At 37.3% G+C, this 20,998-nt stretch overlaps 1 protein-coding gene and 1 pseudogene across 1 annotated transcript in view; both read left to right on the forward strand.

Moving 5' to 3' along the window:
* The first annotated feature begins 6,483 nt into the window (after positions 1 to 6,483).
* Positions 6,484 to 7,729, forward strand: LOC127622453 (uncharacterized; annotated as a pseudogene).
* Positions 7,730 to 14,342: 6,613 nt separating this feature from the next.
* The window catches only part of LOC127622080 (cAMP-dependent protein kinase inhibitor beta-like), a 39,667-nt gene continuing 33,011 nt past the window's right edge, over positions 14,343 to 20,998 (forward strand). Inside the window, exon 1 of the mRNA XM_052096012.1 lies at positions 14,343 to 14,608. The gene's annotated coding sequence lies outside the window, so the exon portion shown is untranslated. The remainder of the gene's footprint in view (positions 14,609 to 20,998) is intronic.

The following is a 20,998-nucleotide window of genomic DNA, read 5'->3' on the forward strand; positions in this document are numbered from 1 at the left end:
CCTAGCAACCGAGTAACAAATCACATATCTCTGCACCAGAAAATAGTACTGACTTCCGGGTTGATTTATTTCACTCAGGATCGCAAGGACACTTGATTACTATCACTATGGTAACTGCCTAGCAACCAGATGGGGTTACCCTAGCAACCGAGAAACAAATCACATATCTCGGCACCAGAAAAGAGTACAGACTTCGGGTTGATTTATTTCAACCAGGATGGCAAGGACACTTCATTAGTATCAATATGGTAACTGCCTAGCAACCAGATGGGGTTACCCTAGCAACCGAGTAACAAATCACATATCTCTGCACCAGAAAACAGTAGTGACTTCGGGTTGACTTATTTCACTCAGGATGGCAAGGAGACTTCATTAGTATCACTATGGTAACTGCCTAGCAACCATATGGGGTTACCCTAGCAACCGAGTAACAAATCACATATCTCTGCATCACAAAAGCGTAGAGACTTCGGGTTGACTTATTTCAATCAGGATGGCAAGGAGACTTCATTAGTATCACTATGGTAACTGCCTAGCAACCAGATGGGGTTACCCTAGCAACCGACTAGCAAATCACATATCTCTTAATCACAATAGCATAGAGAGTTCGGGTTGACTTATTTCAATCAGGATGGCAAGGAGACTTCATAAGTATCACTATGGTAACTGCCTAGCAACCAGATGGGGTTACCCTAGCAACCGACTAACAAATAACATATCTCTGCATCACAAAAACGTAGAGACTTCGGGTTGACTTATTTCACTCAGGATGGAAAGGAGCCATGTATTGTATTACCTTGGTAACTGCATAGCAACCACATGGGCTTACCCTAGCAACCGAGTAACAAATCACATATTTCTGCACCAGAAAATCATACAGACTTCTGGGTTGATTTATTCATGACCATAATTTTTGCTCTTTTCAAGTTACAACATGCTGTTTGGCGAGTTTTGCCACGGCAAGCACCACTCACATTTTCTTCAGGAAATGTCCCCATCTAGTTATTTTATTTTATATATCTCTTAACAAAACTTGACACCTAACTCATCCCGCACCGTTTGGCGTAGACCCACGAATGAGGTGTCAAATCGAGCGACCTATTGAGGACACGTGTGCTATGACTTTTATAAGCGATCGGAGTGCGGTATTTGCCCCAGGGGCAAAAAAGCGGCGAAAAATCCCATAGACTTAACATTGAGACAAACTTTGACGCGTCACAGCTCCAAGCGAGGATTTCAGTAGAAGCGTGTGATTTGCCACATTTGAAGAGGCTGGCAGGCTCTGTATGAGCATACCTCAATATGGGGTAAAAGTTGCACCCCTGGGGGCAGGAGCTGCCCAAAAATGCCCCAATTGACTTATAATGGTGTAGGACGGCCCATGAAATGAAAAGGCATAGGGATTTGTATTGAACATAGCTCTGGATCACAGTGTCATAGAGGCGAGGGGGTGGGCTCATTTTACTCAGACGACCAATCAGTCTCTCAGGATCATTGTGAAGCTATCAAGCCACGCCCTAGCAACCATTAAGAGCACCTTAGCAACAAGTCCCATACACTTCTATTGAAACAGATCAAAGGGATATCTCCGGATAGAAGTGTCATAGAAACACAAGGGTGGTCTCGTTTGACTCGGGACAGCAAACAGCCAATCATGCATCAAATCAACACTTCCTAGCCCCTCCCTAGCAACCATTGTCAAGCACCTTAACAACCAAAATCCATAGAGGGATATCTTCCATTCTGAATGTCACAGAGGCATGGGAGTTGGTTTATATCATTCATACTGACAAGCAGCCTTTGGAGATTCATGATTGGCAGCTGCCAAGCCACTCCTAGCAACTACACAGACTACCCTAGCAACCGTTTAGCAGTAACTATATCTCTGCACCAGAAAATCAGAGAGACTTCTGGGTTGATTTATTTCAATCAGGATGGCAAGGACACTTGATTAGTATCACTATGGTAACTGACTAGCAACCAGATGGGGTTACCCTAGCAACCGAGTAACAAATCACATATCTCTGCATCAGAAAAGCGTAGAGACTTCGGGTTGACTTATTTCAATCAGGATGGAAAGGAGACTTCATTAGTATCACTATGGTAACTGCCTAGCAACCAGATGGGCTTACCCTAGCAACCGAGTAACAAATCACATATCTCTGCATCACAAAAACATAGAGACTTCGGGTTGACTTATTTCAATCAGGATGGCAAGGACACTTGATTAGTATCACTATGGTAACTGCCTAGCAACCACATGGGGTTACCCTAGCAACCGAGTAACAAATCACATATCTCTGCACCAGAAAACAGTACAGATTTTTGGGTTGACTTATTTCACTCAGGATGGAAAGGAGCCATGTATTGTATTACCTTGCTAACTGCATAGCAACCACATGGGCTTACCCTAGCAACCTAGTAACAAATCACATATTTCTGCACCAGAAAATTATACAGACTTCTGGGTTGATTTATTTATGACCACAATTTCTGTTCTTTTCAAGCAGGCTATTTGACGAGTTTTGCCACGGCAAGCACCACTCACATTTTCTTCAGGAAATGTACCTATCTAGTTATCTCTATAATTCCCCTACTAAATACCTCCTTTTTAATTTTACTGCTTTCCCAACTTTCGTTTAAACTTCTTTTTGTTGGGTGTGTTTCCTTTTGACTGTAAGTTAGCCCAATAATTTGCCCTCAACTGTTTCCTTCTCAGAATTAATGGCATTTCCCCAACCTCCACTTGAAGCGCTGATATTGGAGTTGATTTTACTGCTCCACAACATAATCTCAATGCTTGAGCTTGAATTTTGTCCAGCCTTTTTAAAGATGAACTAGCAGCTGAACCAAAAACAATACATCCGTATTCTAGGACTGATCTAACTAATGCAGTATAAATATTTCTTAACGCCACACGATCTGCTCCCCATACACTGCCTGTTAAACACCTCATAATATTCAATACTTTCTTACACTTATCTTCTATTTTATTAAAATGATTTTTCCACGTAAGCAACATATCAAACCATAACCCCAAGAATTTAAATATTTTCACCCTTTCTAATCTTTGTTTATACAATTTCAGACAAATATCTTCAATCTATCTAAACGATGGATTGAGATTTCTCAACAGATAACTTAAATCCCCATTTCAAGGACCAGTCTTCCACCACATCAATAGCTTCCTGAACTTTCTTTACAACAAATTCCATATTCCTTCCTCTTTTCCAAATTGCCCCATCATCTGCAAAAAGTGATTTTCCAATATCATGATCAACATTCTTATAAACATCATTAATCATAATAGAAAAGAGTACTGGACTAATGACGCTCCCCTGAGGGGTGCCGTTTTCAATTAAAAACGTATCTGAAATAGAGTTACCCACACGAACCTGGATATACCTGCCAAATAAGAAATCTTTGATCCAGTTATACATTTTACCACCTATCCCCATTTTATCTAGCTTTATTAACAAACCTTCCTTCCACATCATATCATACGCTTTCTCTATATCAAAGAAAACTGCTACTACCCCCTCTTTATTTGCTTGTGCTTTCCTAATATCATTTTCAATGCATATTAACGAGTCCAAAGTACTACGTCCCTTTCTAAATCCACTTTGAAATGGTGAAAATAACTCATTTCTTTCTAAGTAGTATGTTATTCTTTCTGTAATCATTTTCTCCATGGTTTTACACACATGTGATGTTAAAGCTATCGGTCTGTAATGATCAGGATTTGAAGGATCCTTTCCAGGTTTCTTAATCGGAATGATAATTGCTTCTTTCCACCCTTTTGGTAATTTACCCTCCTCCCAAACCTTGTTGAATAATTCCAATACTTTACCCAATGTAGTATCATTTAAATGTTCTATCATACTATAACTTATATTGTCTTTTCCAGGTGCCGTTCTTTTGCTCTTACTCAAAGCCCTCCTCAGCTCATGCATGGTAAGGGCCTCATCTAGAGGACTCTGATTATTTAATCTTTTTCCTAGTACCTCCGGATATCTATCTAAAGTTTGTTGTCTTCTGATTTTACCTTCTTGTGTCAAATTATCTGAACTATGAATCTTAACAAAATTCTTTACCAACATTTCTGCTTTTTCTTTATTCTCACATGCCACTTCTTCCCCTTTCTTCAACACTGGAAGATCCTTATCTTGTCTAATTCCCCTCATTCTTTTGATCATTCCCCAAACTTTATCTAGAGGTGTTGTTCTTCCAATAGTACTACAAAATTCTCTCCAGTATTTCTTTTTTGCCCTTTTGATAATCTTCCTTACTACTGCCTGAGCCCTTTTATAATTTAGCAAATTCAACATTGCATGTTTTCTTTTCAGTTCTCTAAACATTTTATTTCTATTTCTGATGGCTTCAGAACATTCTTTGCTCCACCATGGTACCATTTTAACTAATTTCTTACTAGTACTCTTTCCAATTGATTGTGATGCTCCGTTCAATATAGCTTTGATAATACTTTCATTTATTTCTTCCACTTCCCCTGTCATATCAATCTTATTAAACTCCTCATCACAAGCACTTGCAAATTTACTCCAATCTGCTTTATCCAATTTCCATCTTGTGACCCCATCAAGCTCAATCCTGAAATTTTCCTCAAAATGAATTAAAATTGGAAAATGGTCACTTCCTACACTATTATCACTTTTCACTTCCCACTTACTCCCACATGCTAACTCACTGGACACCAATGTTAAATCCAATATTGACTCTACTCCATTACTTAGATTGACCCTAGTGCCTTGTCCATTATTTAGACATACCAATCCTTTATTCTCAATTAATTCCTCCAATATCAATCCATTATAATCTGTAATTTTCCCACCCAAAGTGTATTATGAGAGTTAAAATCCCCACACCATATTATTTTGTTTCCTCGATCAAACTTCATTAAATCTTCAATCTTCATTCTTCTGGCGAAGCCGAAAACCACAAGACTCTTTTAAACATTTGATTTCAAAATAAAATCCAAACGGTCTTACCTATTCTACCATACAAGCGAAATAAAGGCAAAATCAACAAATATATTAGTACTTGTACGAACGTCTTATGTACCTTCACATGAAAAAACGTGAAAATTATACATTAATATTCGTTGTTATAATTATTATTATTATTCAATCAAAATAAAAGCAAAATCAATACATTTATTAGTTCTTGTAAGAACGTCTTATGTATATTAACAGAAAAAAACATGTCAATTGTACATTAATATTATTATTATTATTTAATTTCTTATGCTCTAGCTTTTGTACTTCTCTAGCTACTATTGGAGCTTTGCAATGCAATTATATTGATGACTTTTGTATGACAGCTCGGTCATTGTCAGGTGACGTCACACTCGTGAATCGCGAAGTGCATTATGGGCGTAGCCGCCATTTCTAAGGTATCAATGCTGGTGTATTCTGCTTGGAGAATTGTGTTCATAAATGTGATAAAATGGTGCGTTCTTGTTGTGTGATAGTAAGTCTCACGACAGAAAGGGTCACAAACTAAACAACGGGGAAAGGTTTTTTAGCTTTCCCACTTTGAAGAAAGGACATGGACAGCATGTCGCGGACGTAACAAAAAGGCGTCGGATGGCCTGGGTTGGAGCTGTGCGACGCAAAAACATCACCTTTGCAAACATATCTCCGTTTATATATGTCTGCTCTCAACATTTTCATAAAGGTAAGACATAAAGGTGACGAAGTTGACAAATTTGAAGTATTAGTCTTTTATTGTTTATACTGTAAAATGATATGCAATCGTCTTATAAATACAGGGCTATAAAATAATGATTTTACTTCACTACAGCACTTATTATTTTGGGGGTTTGTACCTTACTTTGTACTTTACTCAACTGCAATGTCAACTAAATGGATATAGATTTAGAATGGAAAAAGTTCAATTAAACAATTTGTAAGGCTTGAAAGTTAACGTTACTCACTGTGTTTTTGCAGAAAATTTTAATTTCACTTCGGTGTGACTTGCAGTCTGAAAAGTGCAGCACTGTTTTAATACTTTTTCAGTATTAAAATATTTTTTAGCTGAATTATATTTGCTCAGTGTCTGTACTAATACTTTAGTATAATCTATGATTACTGTTGACACTTTTGGTCCCATGTTTTGAAGATAAAAACTTTTTCATGTTATTGCAGGTCAACCTGCATATGAGATGATGGAGACTGACCCAGACTGGGCACCCGCCCTCCATCTGGGTCAGAAATCTCTCACACCAACACTACACGCTCGGCAAGACGAAGTAAGAGGGAGGAAAGAAAAAACACACTGCAGCCAGCTGAATGAGGTGGTGAGCGAAACACTAAGGAGACACAAGAGGCTGATGGAGATGTTGTGCCACATGCTGAGGAGACACAAGCGGCTGGAGATGGTGAGCAACACACTGAGGAGGAGACACATGATGCTGTAGGACATGGCGAGCAACACACTGAGGAAGGGACCCACACAACTAAGGGGATGGCTGTGACACAAACAGAATGTAACTTATGTGCACAGATCTGCAGAAGTTAACCGCCTGTTGGAAGAAAACGTACAGCTGCGACGTGAACTTGATGAGCACAGGATGTCTGATAGTTTTTTTGGAGACAATGATGATAAAGTTAAGTACTACACAGGAATGCCAAACCTGGGAACCTTTATGGCCTTACTAAATTTTTTGGTGCCTCTCATGTCAGACCAAAAGAAGAAAGTTCTTAGTCCATTTCAAATGCTTCTCATAACCTTTATGCCTCAGACTGGATCTGCCTGCACAACATCTAGCCCATCTCTCTCGTGTTTCCCCAAAGACAGTATACAGAACATTTCATGAAATTGTGTCGTTTATGTATGCAAACCTGAGCCGTTCCATCATATGGCCAGAAAGAGACACTTTACAAAAAATTATGCTTCACCAATTTGTGGAGTCCTTTGGACGCAGAGTAGCAGTGATCATTGACTGTTTTAAGATTTTCACAGAGAAACCATCAAATCTGAAAGCACGTGCTCAAATGTTTTCCAGCTACAAGCACAATCACACTATGAAATATGTGATAGGTATTACACCAAAGGGATCTATTTGTTTCATATCAAAAGGGTGGGGTGGCTGTACAAGTGATAAACACATTACAGAAAATAGTGGTTTTCTTGAAAAATTGTTGCCAGGGGACATTGTATTGGCTGATAGAGGTTTTGATATAAAGGAAAGTGTTGGCATGTTGTGTGCAGAGGTCAAACTCCCAGCATTTACAAGGGGTTACTGTCAGCTAGCTGCAAGAGATGTGGAGGAGACAAGAAAAGTAGCTCACCTAAGAATCCATGTTGAAAGAGTGATTGGAAATATTTGTCAAAAATATAACCTTTTAACAGGAACCATACCCATCAACATGATCCTCCCATGTGAAGGTGAGGATATCACATTTTTAGATAAGATCGTCACTGTCTTTTGTGCGCTGACAAACCAATGTCCAACTGTAGTGTAGTACAGTGGTTATCAACCCTTGTCGTGGGGTCCCATAATTTTGCACTTTTTTTTTTTTTGTCTGATCTGAAGTTAAACTTAATTTCAATGTATGCAACTTTGTTTGTACTCCGTCCACTGTGTCCATCTATTGCAATGTGCTGATGCTTTAGCCTGCTCGACCAGCCTTGCATGAACAATAAAGCACGTTTGACAAAAAAATTTCATAAATGTATTTTTTTTTTAATTCACTTTGACAGCTAAATAAAGTATGAAAACGAACACATTGGTAAGGCTTAATACTTGCATATTTTGACAATTACAATAATGTTAACTGTTGAAATCACATGAACAGAATATTATATAATTTATATATTTGTGAATGCAAGTAATCACTAACATTAAAGTGCAGAAACTAACACTTTAGGTAATATCTTTTTCTTTTTTAAGCATTGTATGTTTTAAAACAAACATGTTTTTGATATGTCTAACCTGAACAGTGTCAACAACAATACTTTGAGAAAAACCTGAGTGTGTTTGCTTAAAGGAAAACGTATAACATGCGAGACAGCAGCTTGGGCTTATGTGGAACAATGAGAACAGATCCAAATGTCTTCTTCGGCAGGTGCATGTTGTAGCCCCACACAAGTTAGATGAAACCACACAATTGTGCAGTTTTGGTTGTCACAGGCTACCATGTCGTCCTTGCTTTCTGGTCCACGGCAAATGCACCACAACTTCTCAACACTATGTAATCTTATGTACTTCTTACTCTTGCAATCTCTTTAATTCTCACTCAGTCAGTCGCGATAGTCGCGATACCTCAAAAATGGCGCCGCGGTGACGTCACACACAACAAACCCACTTGTCTGACAAAGACCGATTGCTGAAAGTTCCTTATACGTTTCTTGCTTCATACTAATTGTTTATATTCTTCTGATCGGGTGTGTTTGTAGGTGTTTATGAAGGGATTGAGGTATAAAGCGTCCACGTTTACTGTTTGTTCAACACTGCAAGCAATTTAACGTGCATTCGTGTAGAAATTTTGAAAGCACACACTTTTGTTGCCTACATGGAAAATACAATTGGGTAACGCTTTACCCAGAGCCATATATAGGGAGAGTTTTTTACAGCAATGGCGGTTCGTGGAGCCTCTCAATAGTTCCCGGAAGTAGCAGCAAACACCGTAGAGATGCATCAGAACAAACCGTTTGCGACGCACTTTTAAAAGGTGAGACGTTTAAAGAATAATATTATCTTATTCTGTATATTATCAGTACATCTAAATAAAAATAACTTGTAAATTAAAACCTTATAGTTGAGTATTACTCATTAAATTAGGAGATAAGGGATGTTATCGGATAACTAACAGATTAGGCAAGGATTGGAGCTGGATAAAGTTAGTAACGAACACCCTATTAATTGTAAAATCTTTGCAAATACCTCACACATTTTTTTGTTGTTGTAATTTTTATTTATATTTAGATTGCTCCTGCTGACTTGAGCCAACAATTTTTTCTCCTCTCCATGTCAGTGGGGAAGCCATACATTCGCACACCTTTCTCTGAGCGATTGGAGCATCCCCATGCAGCACAGCAAACCATGGTGAAGACTATGCAACGACAACATGAAAGAAAGGACACATACAAAATGCTTGGCATGCTATTTAATTTATTAGAAATGTATTCATGAATTGCTGTAAATAGTTATTGCATTTATTTGAATAAAAATACAAAAAAGTAATATCGTAATAGTTATTTTAAATTGTAATAATATGTTTTCTATTTTAATGTATTTTAAAATGTAATTTACTCCTGTGATGCCAAGCTGAATTTTCAGCCTCATTACTTTTGAACGGCAGTTTATATACGAGTATGCTTAAGTTGTTTTAAAGCTGAATATATTGTGTATATGAATAAGTATTGTAAGAATTATACATTAGATATATAATATTTATAATACATAAATAATTATATTACTATATATAGAATTGTAAGAATTGTAAACAATAAGCTTCATTTCACTAGTTCATTGACCCATTGTGCGGTGCGAGCTGGAAATCACCTGTCACCAACCTGTCTCTGTACTATCTGAAAAGTCATAAATATGACATTAGTTACCATGAGATTAGTGAAAACAATGAACATGAGGTAACATAAAAAGGCAACAGAAACCCTAGCCTGAAATAAGTTGAGGCAAATAACGGTAAGCGAACCCTAATCCTCAAATATTAGCTGATTTGATCTTTAAAAAACAACATCGCTGTAACAACATACTCATGCTACATACATATGTCGGTGTGTTACATAAATATATAAAATAAATGCATTTATTGACTACTAATTACCAGAAATCGCAGTTCTGTCACTCTACTCTAACAGTTTGGAATGACCGCAAAAGCACTTCCTGGAACTATCTGAAGTCTACGTGAATCACGTGACGATCAAGCATTTAGAACTTCCGTTGTCGCAACTCTCCTTTATAAGGCTCTGGCTTTACCATAAGGTTGCATTTAACATTAGTTAACAACGTTAGTTAAAATAAACTAACAATGAACAATACTTTTAAAACATTTATTAATTTTGTTTCATGTTCATTTCAACATATAGTAATACATTTTTAAAATCAAAAGTCGTATAAGTTTGCATTAGTTAAAGCACTAAGAACTAACAATGAACAGTTTTTATTAACTACATTAAAACATATTAATAAATGCTGTAAAAAATATATTGTTCATTGCTAGTTCATGATACTTAATGCCCTTGTCTTGAAATAGTGAAAGTTATTTATGAATACAGAGGGAATACAGAACACATTTAAAGAAAGAGAGAGACAAGAGTTATTATATTTTTGTAAAACATCCTCTCAGAAAATAAGAGTGTAGAGACACCATAAAAGTATAATTCCACTATAGGATAATCTCCTCCAGTGTTTTTATAATTAATAGCTACTCAATCATTTTTTGCATCGCTTTAGATTCAGCAAGGAGCCCTTTCTTATCATAAACCATTTTAAACGTATAGGGTTCTTAAATTGGCTAAACGTTTTTTTTTTTGGAGATCAACTCGATGTTACATTACAGGTAGTGGTTTTGGGGTTCTTTAAATCACCAGTACATATTCCTTAAGAACCACACATTAATAAGCAATTTGTGGTATTTAAAACTTTTCTTTTGAGTCAAGCTTAAAACCCCTTTTGTTTACCTTATTTAATGTGTGCTTGTTGGAGAGGAATGGCTTAGATCCTCTAGCTCAAAATACCAACTTGATAACTAATTTGAGTCTGTGAGAAAAGGCAGAGAGATTTGGGGTCACATTCCATTTTTAATATTCTATCATTCTGCATGGTGGAAATTTAATGTCTACATAAATCTTCAGTCCATCAAAACTTATTCAATAATGAAATGGAAACCAAGAAAATCTGGAGCCAGTTTGTGGAAACAGCTGTGCTGTCAAGGAAATCAAGTTTTTTTTTTTAAGTCCGGGTAATATTATGTGAATAAATAAAACCAGAAAGTTCTAGAAAATGTTGCAGTGTTCTGAGAAGGTCATTGTATTGGGAACTGTAGTTGTCGGTCATAGCCTTATATGAATGTTGGATTTACATTGTCTTTTATTAGGAATGGCTTATCATGTAAAAAGGGGATAACAGTAAAATTCTGTTACTGTTTTTTTTTAGGAGCCAACAATATGTATATACTGTATATATAATTGAAGGTGACAATTAAGAGTTATAAGTTAACACTTTAAGGTGCACTCAGTGATTCCTGTAAAATACTGTTAATATTGAACTTAACAGCCAAAAGTAACACACCCCTCCCTTCAGTGCTCCTTTGGAAGCTCTGCCCCCACCAGCTCCAGACACTCACAACTCTCATGCTACTAAATCTAAAATCACAACAACAGCAAATCTGGGTTCTGTGAAACATAGCAAAAGTTATGTTACCCACCTATCGAGAAGTTCTGCATCTGTCTTCAAGCCTTTTAACTCACAGACGTCTCTCCACTGCTGAAAAACCTTGCCGATGTTGACATGGCTCCTAGCCCTCGACTTATCATTATCCTTCTTTTTTAGCTTATATCCATCTGACCTTTTTCTGTTGGTCTGTTTCTCAGCCACTTGTCCTCCTTGGAGTTTAGAATGTTCGCATCAGCTAGATTTGCCGTCGCTCTTGTAATTCATTTCACTCTCGCTCCCACCCCCCATCCTGTGCACGTGCAAGAACCACACCCTGTTGCTGATTGGCTGGTGTAGTGTTGTGTGGATCAGTCCACTTTATTTTTGTCCCATTTGCAGAGCCAGGGCTGTGTACAAATACTAGATTTTGTTCATCCCACCCACAGAATGGACAGCTAGCAGACTGTGAGGAGATATTTGCAGAATTTGACAAAATGTGTATTGGACATAAAAACTGTGTGCACCTTTAAGACTAGAGATATAATACACACACACACACACACACGTAAATATACTGTGTGTGTGTGTGTATATTATATATATATATATATATATATATATATATATATATATATATATATAGTAACAAATGCTGGCAATGACAGGCAGATGAAGATGATGTAAAGAACCCAAGGGTTCGCTGTCCTTATTGCGGCGCCGTTTTGTGGTCCCTTCTGCATAACACGGTGGCTCATTTAAGCTTATCATGGCCCATTCGGCCAATTTTGCGGAAATGCCCGGTATGCCAGATTTCCAGTCCAGCCCTGGCCATTATATTAAACACAGTTTAAATCTATTTGGTTCATTAACTGAAGCTTAACATTGTCTTTGTGTTTGTTTGTTTTTGCCACAGTATGCCAGGCAATATTAGGTCAAATATGGCAAAAAAAGAAAGATCTTTCTCTAGAAACTCATCAATCAATCAATGTTTTGAGGAATGAATGGTATATGCAATGCTTGAAATTGACATAAAAATTGAATATTTCATACAAAGGTGTACACTACAGTCTTCAAAGACAAAGGAAAACTGGCTCTAACAAGGATAGAAAGAGATGTGGAAGGCCCAGATACACCTAAACAAGAGGATAAGTACATCAGTCTCTAGATTGAGAAATAGACACCTCACATGTCCTCAGCTGACAGCTTCATTGAATTCTACCCGCTAAACACCAGTTTCATGTACAACAGTAAAGAGAAGACTCAGGGGTGCAGACCTTGTGGGAAGAATTGCAAAGAAAAAGCCACTTTTGAAACAGAAAAACATAAAGAAAAGGTTACAGTGGACAAAGAAACACTGACATTGGACAACATACAATTTAAAAATAGTGTTATGGATCTTAACCCCATTGAGCTTTTGTGGGATCAGTCAGACTGTAAGGTGCTTGAGAAGTGCCCGACGAGACAGCCACATCTATGGCAAGTGCTACAAGACGTGTGGGGTGAAATGTCTGGACAAACTGACAGCTAGAATGCCAAGTATCTGCAAAGCTGTCATTGCTGCACATGGAGGATTTTTTATGAGAACTCTTTGAAGTAGTTTAAGTTCAGAATAAATAAAAAAAATTGTAATAGTAATTTTCACGTTATTAATGTCCTGACTATACAATGTGATCAGTTTAATGCCACTTTGGTGATTAAAAGTACCAATTACTTTCCATAAGTGCAAAATCTATACATTATTCCAAACTTTTGGCACCAGCGTGTATATATATATATATATTATTGTTGTCTTTTGATAAAAGTCAAGTCAGCAGCTCACACACTGTAGATAAATGATATAGCCTATTTTCTTTGTTCTTATAATGCTTAAAACCTCTACCAAAGTCTCTTTGTAGGTCTGTAAAAATACACATTTTAAAGAATAAAAATTTTCTTTTGATTTGTTGATTCAGTGACTAACAATTTTAGTTAATTTGTCACCACCTTCTGGCATCACCAGAAATGGTCACTGAATTATTAAATGGATCTGAACAAATTTTGGTGAACGTAGTCAAAACACTGAAGCCACTTGGGATTAAAATCCCACAATGCACAATCACAAAAAATAAAATTGTGCACATTCACAATTGTCATTATTGTGATTAATTAAATAATTTATTCAGGACCAGCTTGTGCTCAGACTTTTATTGTAAATACTACAAATATTAAAAGTAAATAATATGTATACATTCATTTTATACAGGACTGGAAGTGTTGGGTATGTGCAAGCCACCTACTGACAGCTGCTCCCCCCAAATCTCTTTTAAATGTACTGCTATGCCCCTGCCAAGAGGCAACGGTTGCCTTTATTTATACCCCTTCATAAATGTTTGAATATCTCTTTTTTGTCCCTTTTAAGATCAATATTCCTTTGGTCTACTACAGACATCCTATTTCACTTCATAATTAAACAAATGCCCTTGGGCCACCAGAGCTCATTATATTTTTGTAATTGACAAACGTGATGAAGTCACTTTCATGCACTCATGTTTAGAGAGATTGTAGAGAAGTGATTATCCTCAGCCAGTTCTGAGGGTTAGGCCTACTGTTTTGTTTGTTAAGGGAAAGGATTGTGGTTGTGTAAGGTGTTTAGGGCAGTTGTAAAGACTGATTAAGCTTTGACCCGCAGTGCGGTGGGTCACAGAGTGAGTGTCTGGTAAAAATAGATCATGAGGTGTCAGCTTTGGGGGATTATAGGACTATGAATGAGACATTTAATGTGTGAAGGAGATCAACAAATAAAGCTATAATTGTGCAATGCTCATCTATCTACCTATCTATCTATCTATCTATCTATCTATCTATCTATCTATCTATCTATCTATCTATCTATCTATCTATCTATCTATCTATCTATCTATCTGTCTGTCTGTCTGTCTGTCTGTCTGTCTGTCTGTCTGTCTGTCTGTCTATCTATCTATCTATCTATCTATCTAAACTGCACATATACTTTTATTTTTCGTCATTAACTCTTTTAGTCTGAAAGCCAGTAAGCGTTTGGCATTGCGCGTGCTCGTGTGCTGTCAGCCGCGCGCAGGCCGCGGGGTAGTTGTTCTCGCTCACGTTGGACTCGCTGTGTCAAAGTGAAGGAGAATCACGACGAAGATGGTCTCAATACGCGGAGTTCCCCTCGTGGATAGCCTCTGTTGGTACTGAGTCGGAGTGTTCTCCCGGATAACTCTGCTTAGAAGAGTTTGCTTTGTATACGGAGTGAGTAAAACATCTGATGATGCATGTTTCAGATTCAGGGAGAGGGTTATATATCTGTCAGACGCGTCTGAGGACAGCGTCACTCTATGCGCGTTTAAGTTCCGTGCGCTGTATCCAGATGCTCACTGATGCATTATAGCTGTCCATTAATTTACATGCAGCATAAATGATTGTAATGACATGACAGTAAGGAAAATTAATCAACCACGTGCTTTGAACGTGAGTATGACTGCTAGTTAAACAACCCCAATTGTCATAAAGAAAATCCATTGTTCCCAATCTGCCAATTCATATGCAATATGATCATGCAATGCAGCCTGCACGTCTAGCACATGAAGGAATGGACTATAATTAAATGAATTAATAGGTTTGCATACATGCACTTTTAAAAATATATAATTTAAATGAGTTAATGCATTTTTATGAAAGGTTTCCATGATTGCATTATTTTCAATGAGGCTTAGATAAATGGCTATGCTAATACACACTTTTTCGGAGCTATGTTTTCATAGTGTTGGTGTCTGAAATCTGTTTGACCTTTGGGATGTTTTCTGATAAAACCAGAAAACAATATAGTTTATTTTCTGTTTTGCATACACTGTAAAATGATTTAAGCCTATAATTGAATAATAATGGCTTTTGTTTTCAGCTAAAGTAGTAGAATAGATTGCATGCTTATTGCAGTTAATTCACATTTTCCAGTTGTACTTTGTGATTTTGTATGAATATAATTCATCTCAAAATCCAGTAAATGTGCTGGTTCATGCACAGGGCAAAATAAAGTTATAGTGTGTAAACTAGCTTCATTTAAAAAGTTATTATTTAAAAGCAGAAATAGTATGTAATAATTATCATCTTTTCTTTGAAAGAGGAAAAAAAATAGGAAATTCCCACAAACACACACACACACACACAAAAATGTGTGTGATGAAAATGTTCATGTACTTGTTGGTAACATTTAACAAAGGTTGTATACATTAACATTAGCTAACAACATTAGTTAACATTAACAATCATCAATACTTTTAAAGCACTTATTAATCAGTTAATGCTAATTTGAACACATTTAACATTTGATGTGCTAATCAGTTAATGCATTATGGACTAACATGAACTTACAATGAACAACTGTATTTTCATTAATTAACATTAAGTTTAACAAATAATTAGCTCATGATGTCTATTGCATTTACTAATGTAAACAAAAATAATCTTGTAGTTGTAAAGTGTTACCACTTTTTGTTATAAATGCAATTTAGTTCATAACGCTATTCATTTTCATGTTCGCAGATTAAATGTATATGACGCCGTTAGCACAGAACAGATATGGTGTCATTTGTGAAGCTAAAGTTAAAGATGATTAAAGTTGCCTAGGTTACCGCAGATTAATTATTTTCTCATCTGCAATGGGAATCATTTGCTCAAGCCTGCATAGTGTCCTTTCCACTATGCCAACTCCAACATTTATATCCTGGTATAAGGTCTCTTTGTCCATCATTATTGATGTCCCTATTTTCATTATCTATATTGGTGTTGTCGGTGTTGTATTGATACGCCATAATAATGGATGAGCCACATGTAGGGTTAAATCACACATGAAATTACACATTGCCACGTTTAAATGCAACCAAATGATCTGTTTAGAATCTGACTGATAGCTCAGTCGGATTGAAAAGCCTTCTTGTAAACACACATTTTTATTTATGAATTAAATTTCCATCCGATTGAAAGGGGTGGTGTATAGCTAAAATAATCTGATTAAACTAAAACTATTAGCTATGTAAACGTCTGAATCTGACTACTTTATCAATCGAAGTCACAATACCTTGCACTCATGCGCAGAGATGTGGTGCATCTTCGCCTGAACCTTCACAGTATTATACACTATATATTCTATATTATACGTTTTACAAGATATGATGCAAAGTGAACAAAGTAAAGATTTAACATCCTCATCAAATTTATGTTAAATTACACACATTATAGGCTTTGAAAAAAAAACTCAAATATATTGGTTTACTTAATAATAATATCTTGGTTTTAGACTTAGTCTATTTATATTGTAAAGAGTAAAACTCTTCTGACAGTTCAGTAGTTCGCAAGTGAATGTAATCCTGCGTTGAGGATAGTGTAAACGTGTGTGTCCTGGGCGAAGGGGGATTGAGGCTTGAGACTCGACCCCAGCTTGAATAACCCCCCCCGGACTTAGATTAGTTATTGATGAATAGATGGGAGGAGAAGGGGAGGTGGAGGGATGCTGGAAGGCTCAAAGCCATGTAGAGGTATAAGCAGCTGTAATAGGCTTACTTTGGCATTGTGATTGGTCAGATTAAATGAATGAAATTAAATGAGTGTCCAATCTGCAGATGTTGCTCAAAGTCCCTATTCCACATTTTCCATTTTGTAAGTTTCCATTCCACATCTGTAAACTGCTTTAAGAATAACTCTCACACACTGTCTTTACTTCGTACTCGCATCAAGAGATGCATACGGTTAGATTGGATGATGGACATGAGGCAAATACATGGTAAAGTCAGACAGGGTATTAAGACGTGCGTCTAATTCTTTGTTTATCAAGTAGAGTGAGTAACATAAGAAGAAAGCTTTTCTTGCATATATTTTTTGCTATCTCAACAAAGCAAAAACACCAATTACAGACTTTGTGCCATTTTCACTTTCTCTGCTTCTTCAGAACACAACAACTGATGCTCTTCGCATGCGCAGATGTTTGGTTCAATATACATGCAATACAAATTTAAACGAATATTTGTATCGGATTGCATAGTTTAGAGGACATATAAACAGTACATTCGGAATCTGCAATCAGATTGAATTTATTTGGATTGACGAAAATTAGTGCATGTAAACATAACCTATTTTCCTCAAAGGATTAATGACCCATACTAGATGTATTAATAGAGGGCAGCACATGGTTTTCAAAGCTTATATCTTTTTATCAGCACACTCTTTAATATAGGCCTAATGGTAAATGTGAACCACCCAGTTTACTGCAACCTCCAGCCAATGGACAGATTTCTAATTGCTTTGGCAGATGTGTCCGAAATCATAGGGGATGGAAAAAAAATAGTTGTTCCCAAGCATTTATATGGAGCCCACAACCAAATATCATGATATATTGCTGCTATCAAAGAAGCTGCCCTTCTAAATCTATCAATCTCAACACCAGAATGTATCTCAGGCACAAAGGAGTGTGTATGTTGTGTCATGATACAGTAACTCTTTAAGAGCATCTCCTGCTGGCTGCCACACATGAATAATCTATTTTTAATTTGCCTTGTTGATGAAAACAGAAACTTTGCAGCAGTGTCTGCCTACTAGAGAAGTTAATTGTGCTCTTGGGACCAGATAGTATGGACAGTATTATGTTTTGTTCTTGATTAATGCTGGTGCTTCACGTTCACACTTGCTTGTGTGCTTTCACACTTGTCAGAAGGCCAGCAATTAGACAAAGAAAAGCAGATTTGATGCCCAGACTTGTTATTGTGTGGCTTAAGGGTATTTGTCCTTGAGTTTATTGTTGAACAAAATGTTGTTGATTTTTTTTTTTAAGCCTGCCAGCACTGGTTGGAAATAGTTGTCTAATTATACCAAGGGATTGTAGCTGATTCTTGTGTTGATTTGTGACTGCACTGTTATAAAAAATGTGCACACATGTTATGTTTAGGGGTACAATAGCTTGTCACTGGGGCAGTGCACTCAAAGGTAAACCAACTGTACTCTCTTTACACTTTAAACTACTAATATCTACCCTTAAGAGACATATAAGACACTGAAGGTACTAATATGCACCCTTTGGGGACATGCATTCCAACTGACATGTAAAGGGTACAGTGAGTGTACCTTTGAGGGTACTGTCCCAGTGACAAGCTGTTGTACATTTTCTGCAAAAAGTTTTTTGACTGTGTGTTATACATTGTTATAACGTTTCAGGTTTTGTATTGGTTTAAATGCATAGGATTTTAATTTTAAAGTAAAAGTATTGCAAGTAATTGCTGTTGTTGTACCTATGTTTTTGCTGTTATTGTTATCATTGTTATGAGCTCAATGAAAATAACTCCAGACAACTATTTTGGCATGGCAATATAGTATTGAATCTTGAATATAGAAGATAGTGATGCCATGATGCAACAGCAGTCAAATGCAGCTAGTGATCTGATCTGTATTTGTAGTTTAAAATCAGAATTAAAGGTAAGGTTTGTATTTATTTATGTTAAAAACCTTCTCCTTTCCCTGTTTACTGTGCAGAGTCAACTATAAGTAGAGAATTCATAGTGTGACTTAGTGACATTTTAAAAACATTGCTCTGTTTGTTTGAGCATCCTAACTAGCATAACATAGCAATATTGGCTCAACCAATTACGTGCGTTTGGGGTAGGATTATTATTTTGGCTGACCAATGACAGATAGGAGGAGTGTTCAAGAAACCTGTTTGAAAACAATCATAATTTAAGCAATTCCGCTTTGTTTCGCAGAAACTATACATCTAACCTTTAAACGATAGTTTCCCAAAAATTAAAATTGTCTCATCATTTACACTTATGCCTTCTCATATGTGTATGACTTTCTTTCTTCTGCTGAACACAAACAAATATTTTTAGAAGAATATTTTTTAGAAGATCTGTAGGTCCATGCAATGCCCCCCGTCTCTTTATCTCTTACTTATCTTTTAACAGCTGATAGTCATTCTTTTTAAGCTTCCCTCTGAGTATCATCAAGGCTCTTGTGAAAGCCTTTGCAGCTTCTGTTCTAGTGTTTCACTGGCAACATCCCAAGAGAGCTCAACTCTCCATTCATTTCACCAATTGGTCCATGCATTACAAATATTCTCTAGTATACACACAATGCAAAGCAAACAATTAGTTAATTAGGAAACAGTAAATTTTTTATCCAGTGCCATTAACAGTACATTTGCTGTTTGGACTGTCTGGTATATAAAGTAGACATATGTACTGTAACACTCTTACAAATTATTATAAATGGTCGACTAATATGGGGTTTTTAATAGGCGTTGCTGATATCTAGAGAGCAGGATGGCCAATGGTTGAGAAAAAGTGGATATATACACAATTCAGTTTAATAATAACAAAAGATGCACACAGTTGTTTTGCATTATTACTCTAAATTAACAAAAAAGAAAAAAAAATATAGAGAACATAAAAGGCTTTTCACACTGCTTTCAATAGATTTTGAAAATGGCAATACAAAATAGTCTCAAAATAACCAAAGGCTTGGGCAATATACAGTATGTGTCACAATAGTGACAGGAGATCCCAGTAACTCCAGTGTATGAAAATTTTGATTTCCATGAAAAGTACTGCATACAAACATAAAGAACCCTGTAGGGGAAAACGAATAAACCAGGGCTGTTGCAGAAGACAGCAGGGAATAGGAACAACTGGACCGGGTTGGGAATCACAGGATCAAAACGGGACAGGAAACCGACAGGCAAGACCAACTGATATAAACCCAACAGGGAAATGGCCTCCATGGCCTTGAACACAGGCCGAGACTGGGGAACAGTCTCCTTGGTCTTGAGCACTGGCAGTGACAAGGGAACAGTCTCAGTGGCTGTGAGCACAGGCAGTGAAAGGGGAATGACCTCTGTTGTCATGGGCACTGCCAGTGACAGGGGAACAGCCTTTGTACTGTGAGCACAGGCAGTGACATTGGAACGACCTTTGTAGTCATGGGCACCGGAAGTGTCAGGGAAACGGCCTCCTTCGCTTTGAGAGCAGGCAGCGAATGGGAAATGGCCTCTGTGGCCGGGAGCGCTAGCAGCAACTGGGGAATGGCTTTCGTGTCCGGGAGCGCTGGCAGCCACTGGGAACGGCCTCCTTGGCTTGGAGCACTGGCAGTGACTGGGGAACGGCCTCCTTGGCTTGGAGCGCTGGCAGCCACTGGGGAACAGCCTCCTTGGCTTGGACGCTGGCAGCGACTGGGTAAAGGTCTCCGTGCTCGGGAGCGCTGGCAACGACTGGGAAATGGCCTCTGTGGCTGTTTCGGGGGTACAGTTGTAAAATAAAAAACCTCAGCTAGGTCCATTTATAAAAACAAATGATTTATGAATGTAACAAAAAGGGCAAAAACAAACCAAAACTCCCACAAAGGGGAAAACAAACAACCTTGCAAGGGAAAACAAATAAACCAGGGCTGGGGCAGAAAATAGGACTGATCTGACCTGGTTGGGAATCATATGATGAATACAACCAATTGGAATAAACAAGCACACAAGACTGGGAACAAGACGAACTGGCACTGGACAACACACGAGGAAACTAAAAAAGGGAAGGAAATCAAACACGTTAATGCAAGACAGGTGTAACAAATGAACTAAAACTTTGTAAACAAGAAGGCAGGGTATGACGTAAG

Source organism: Xyrauchen texanus, chromosome 28 (genome assembly GCF_025860055.1).
Source record: "Xyrauchen texanus isolate HMW12.3.18 chromosome 28, RBS_HiC_50CHRs, whole genome shotgun sequence".
Lineage (NCBI taxonomy): Eukaryota > Metazoa > Chordata > Actinopteri > Cypriniformes > Catostomidae > Xyrauchen > Xyrauchen texanus.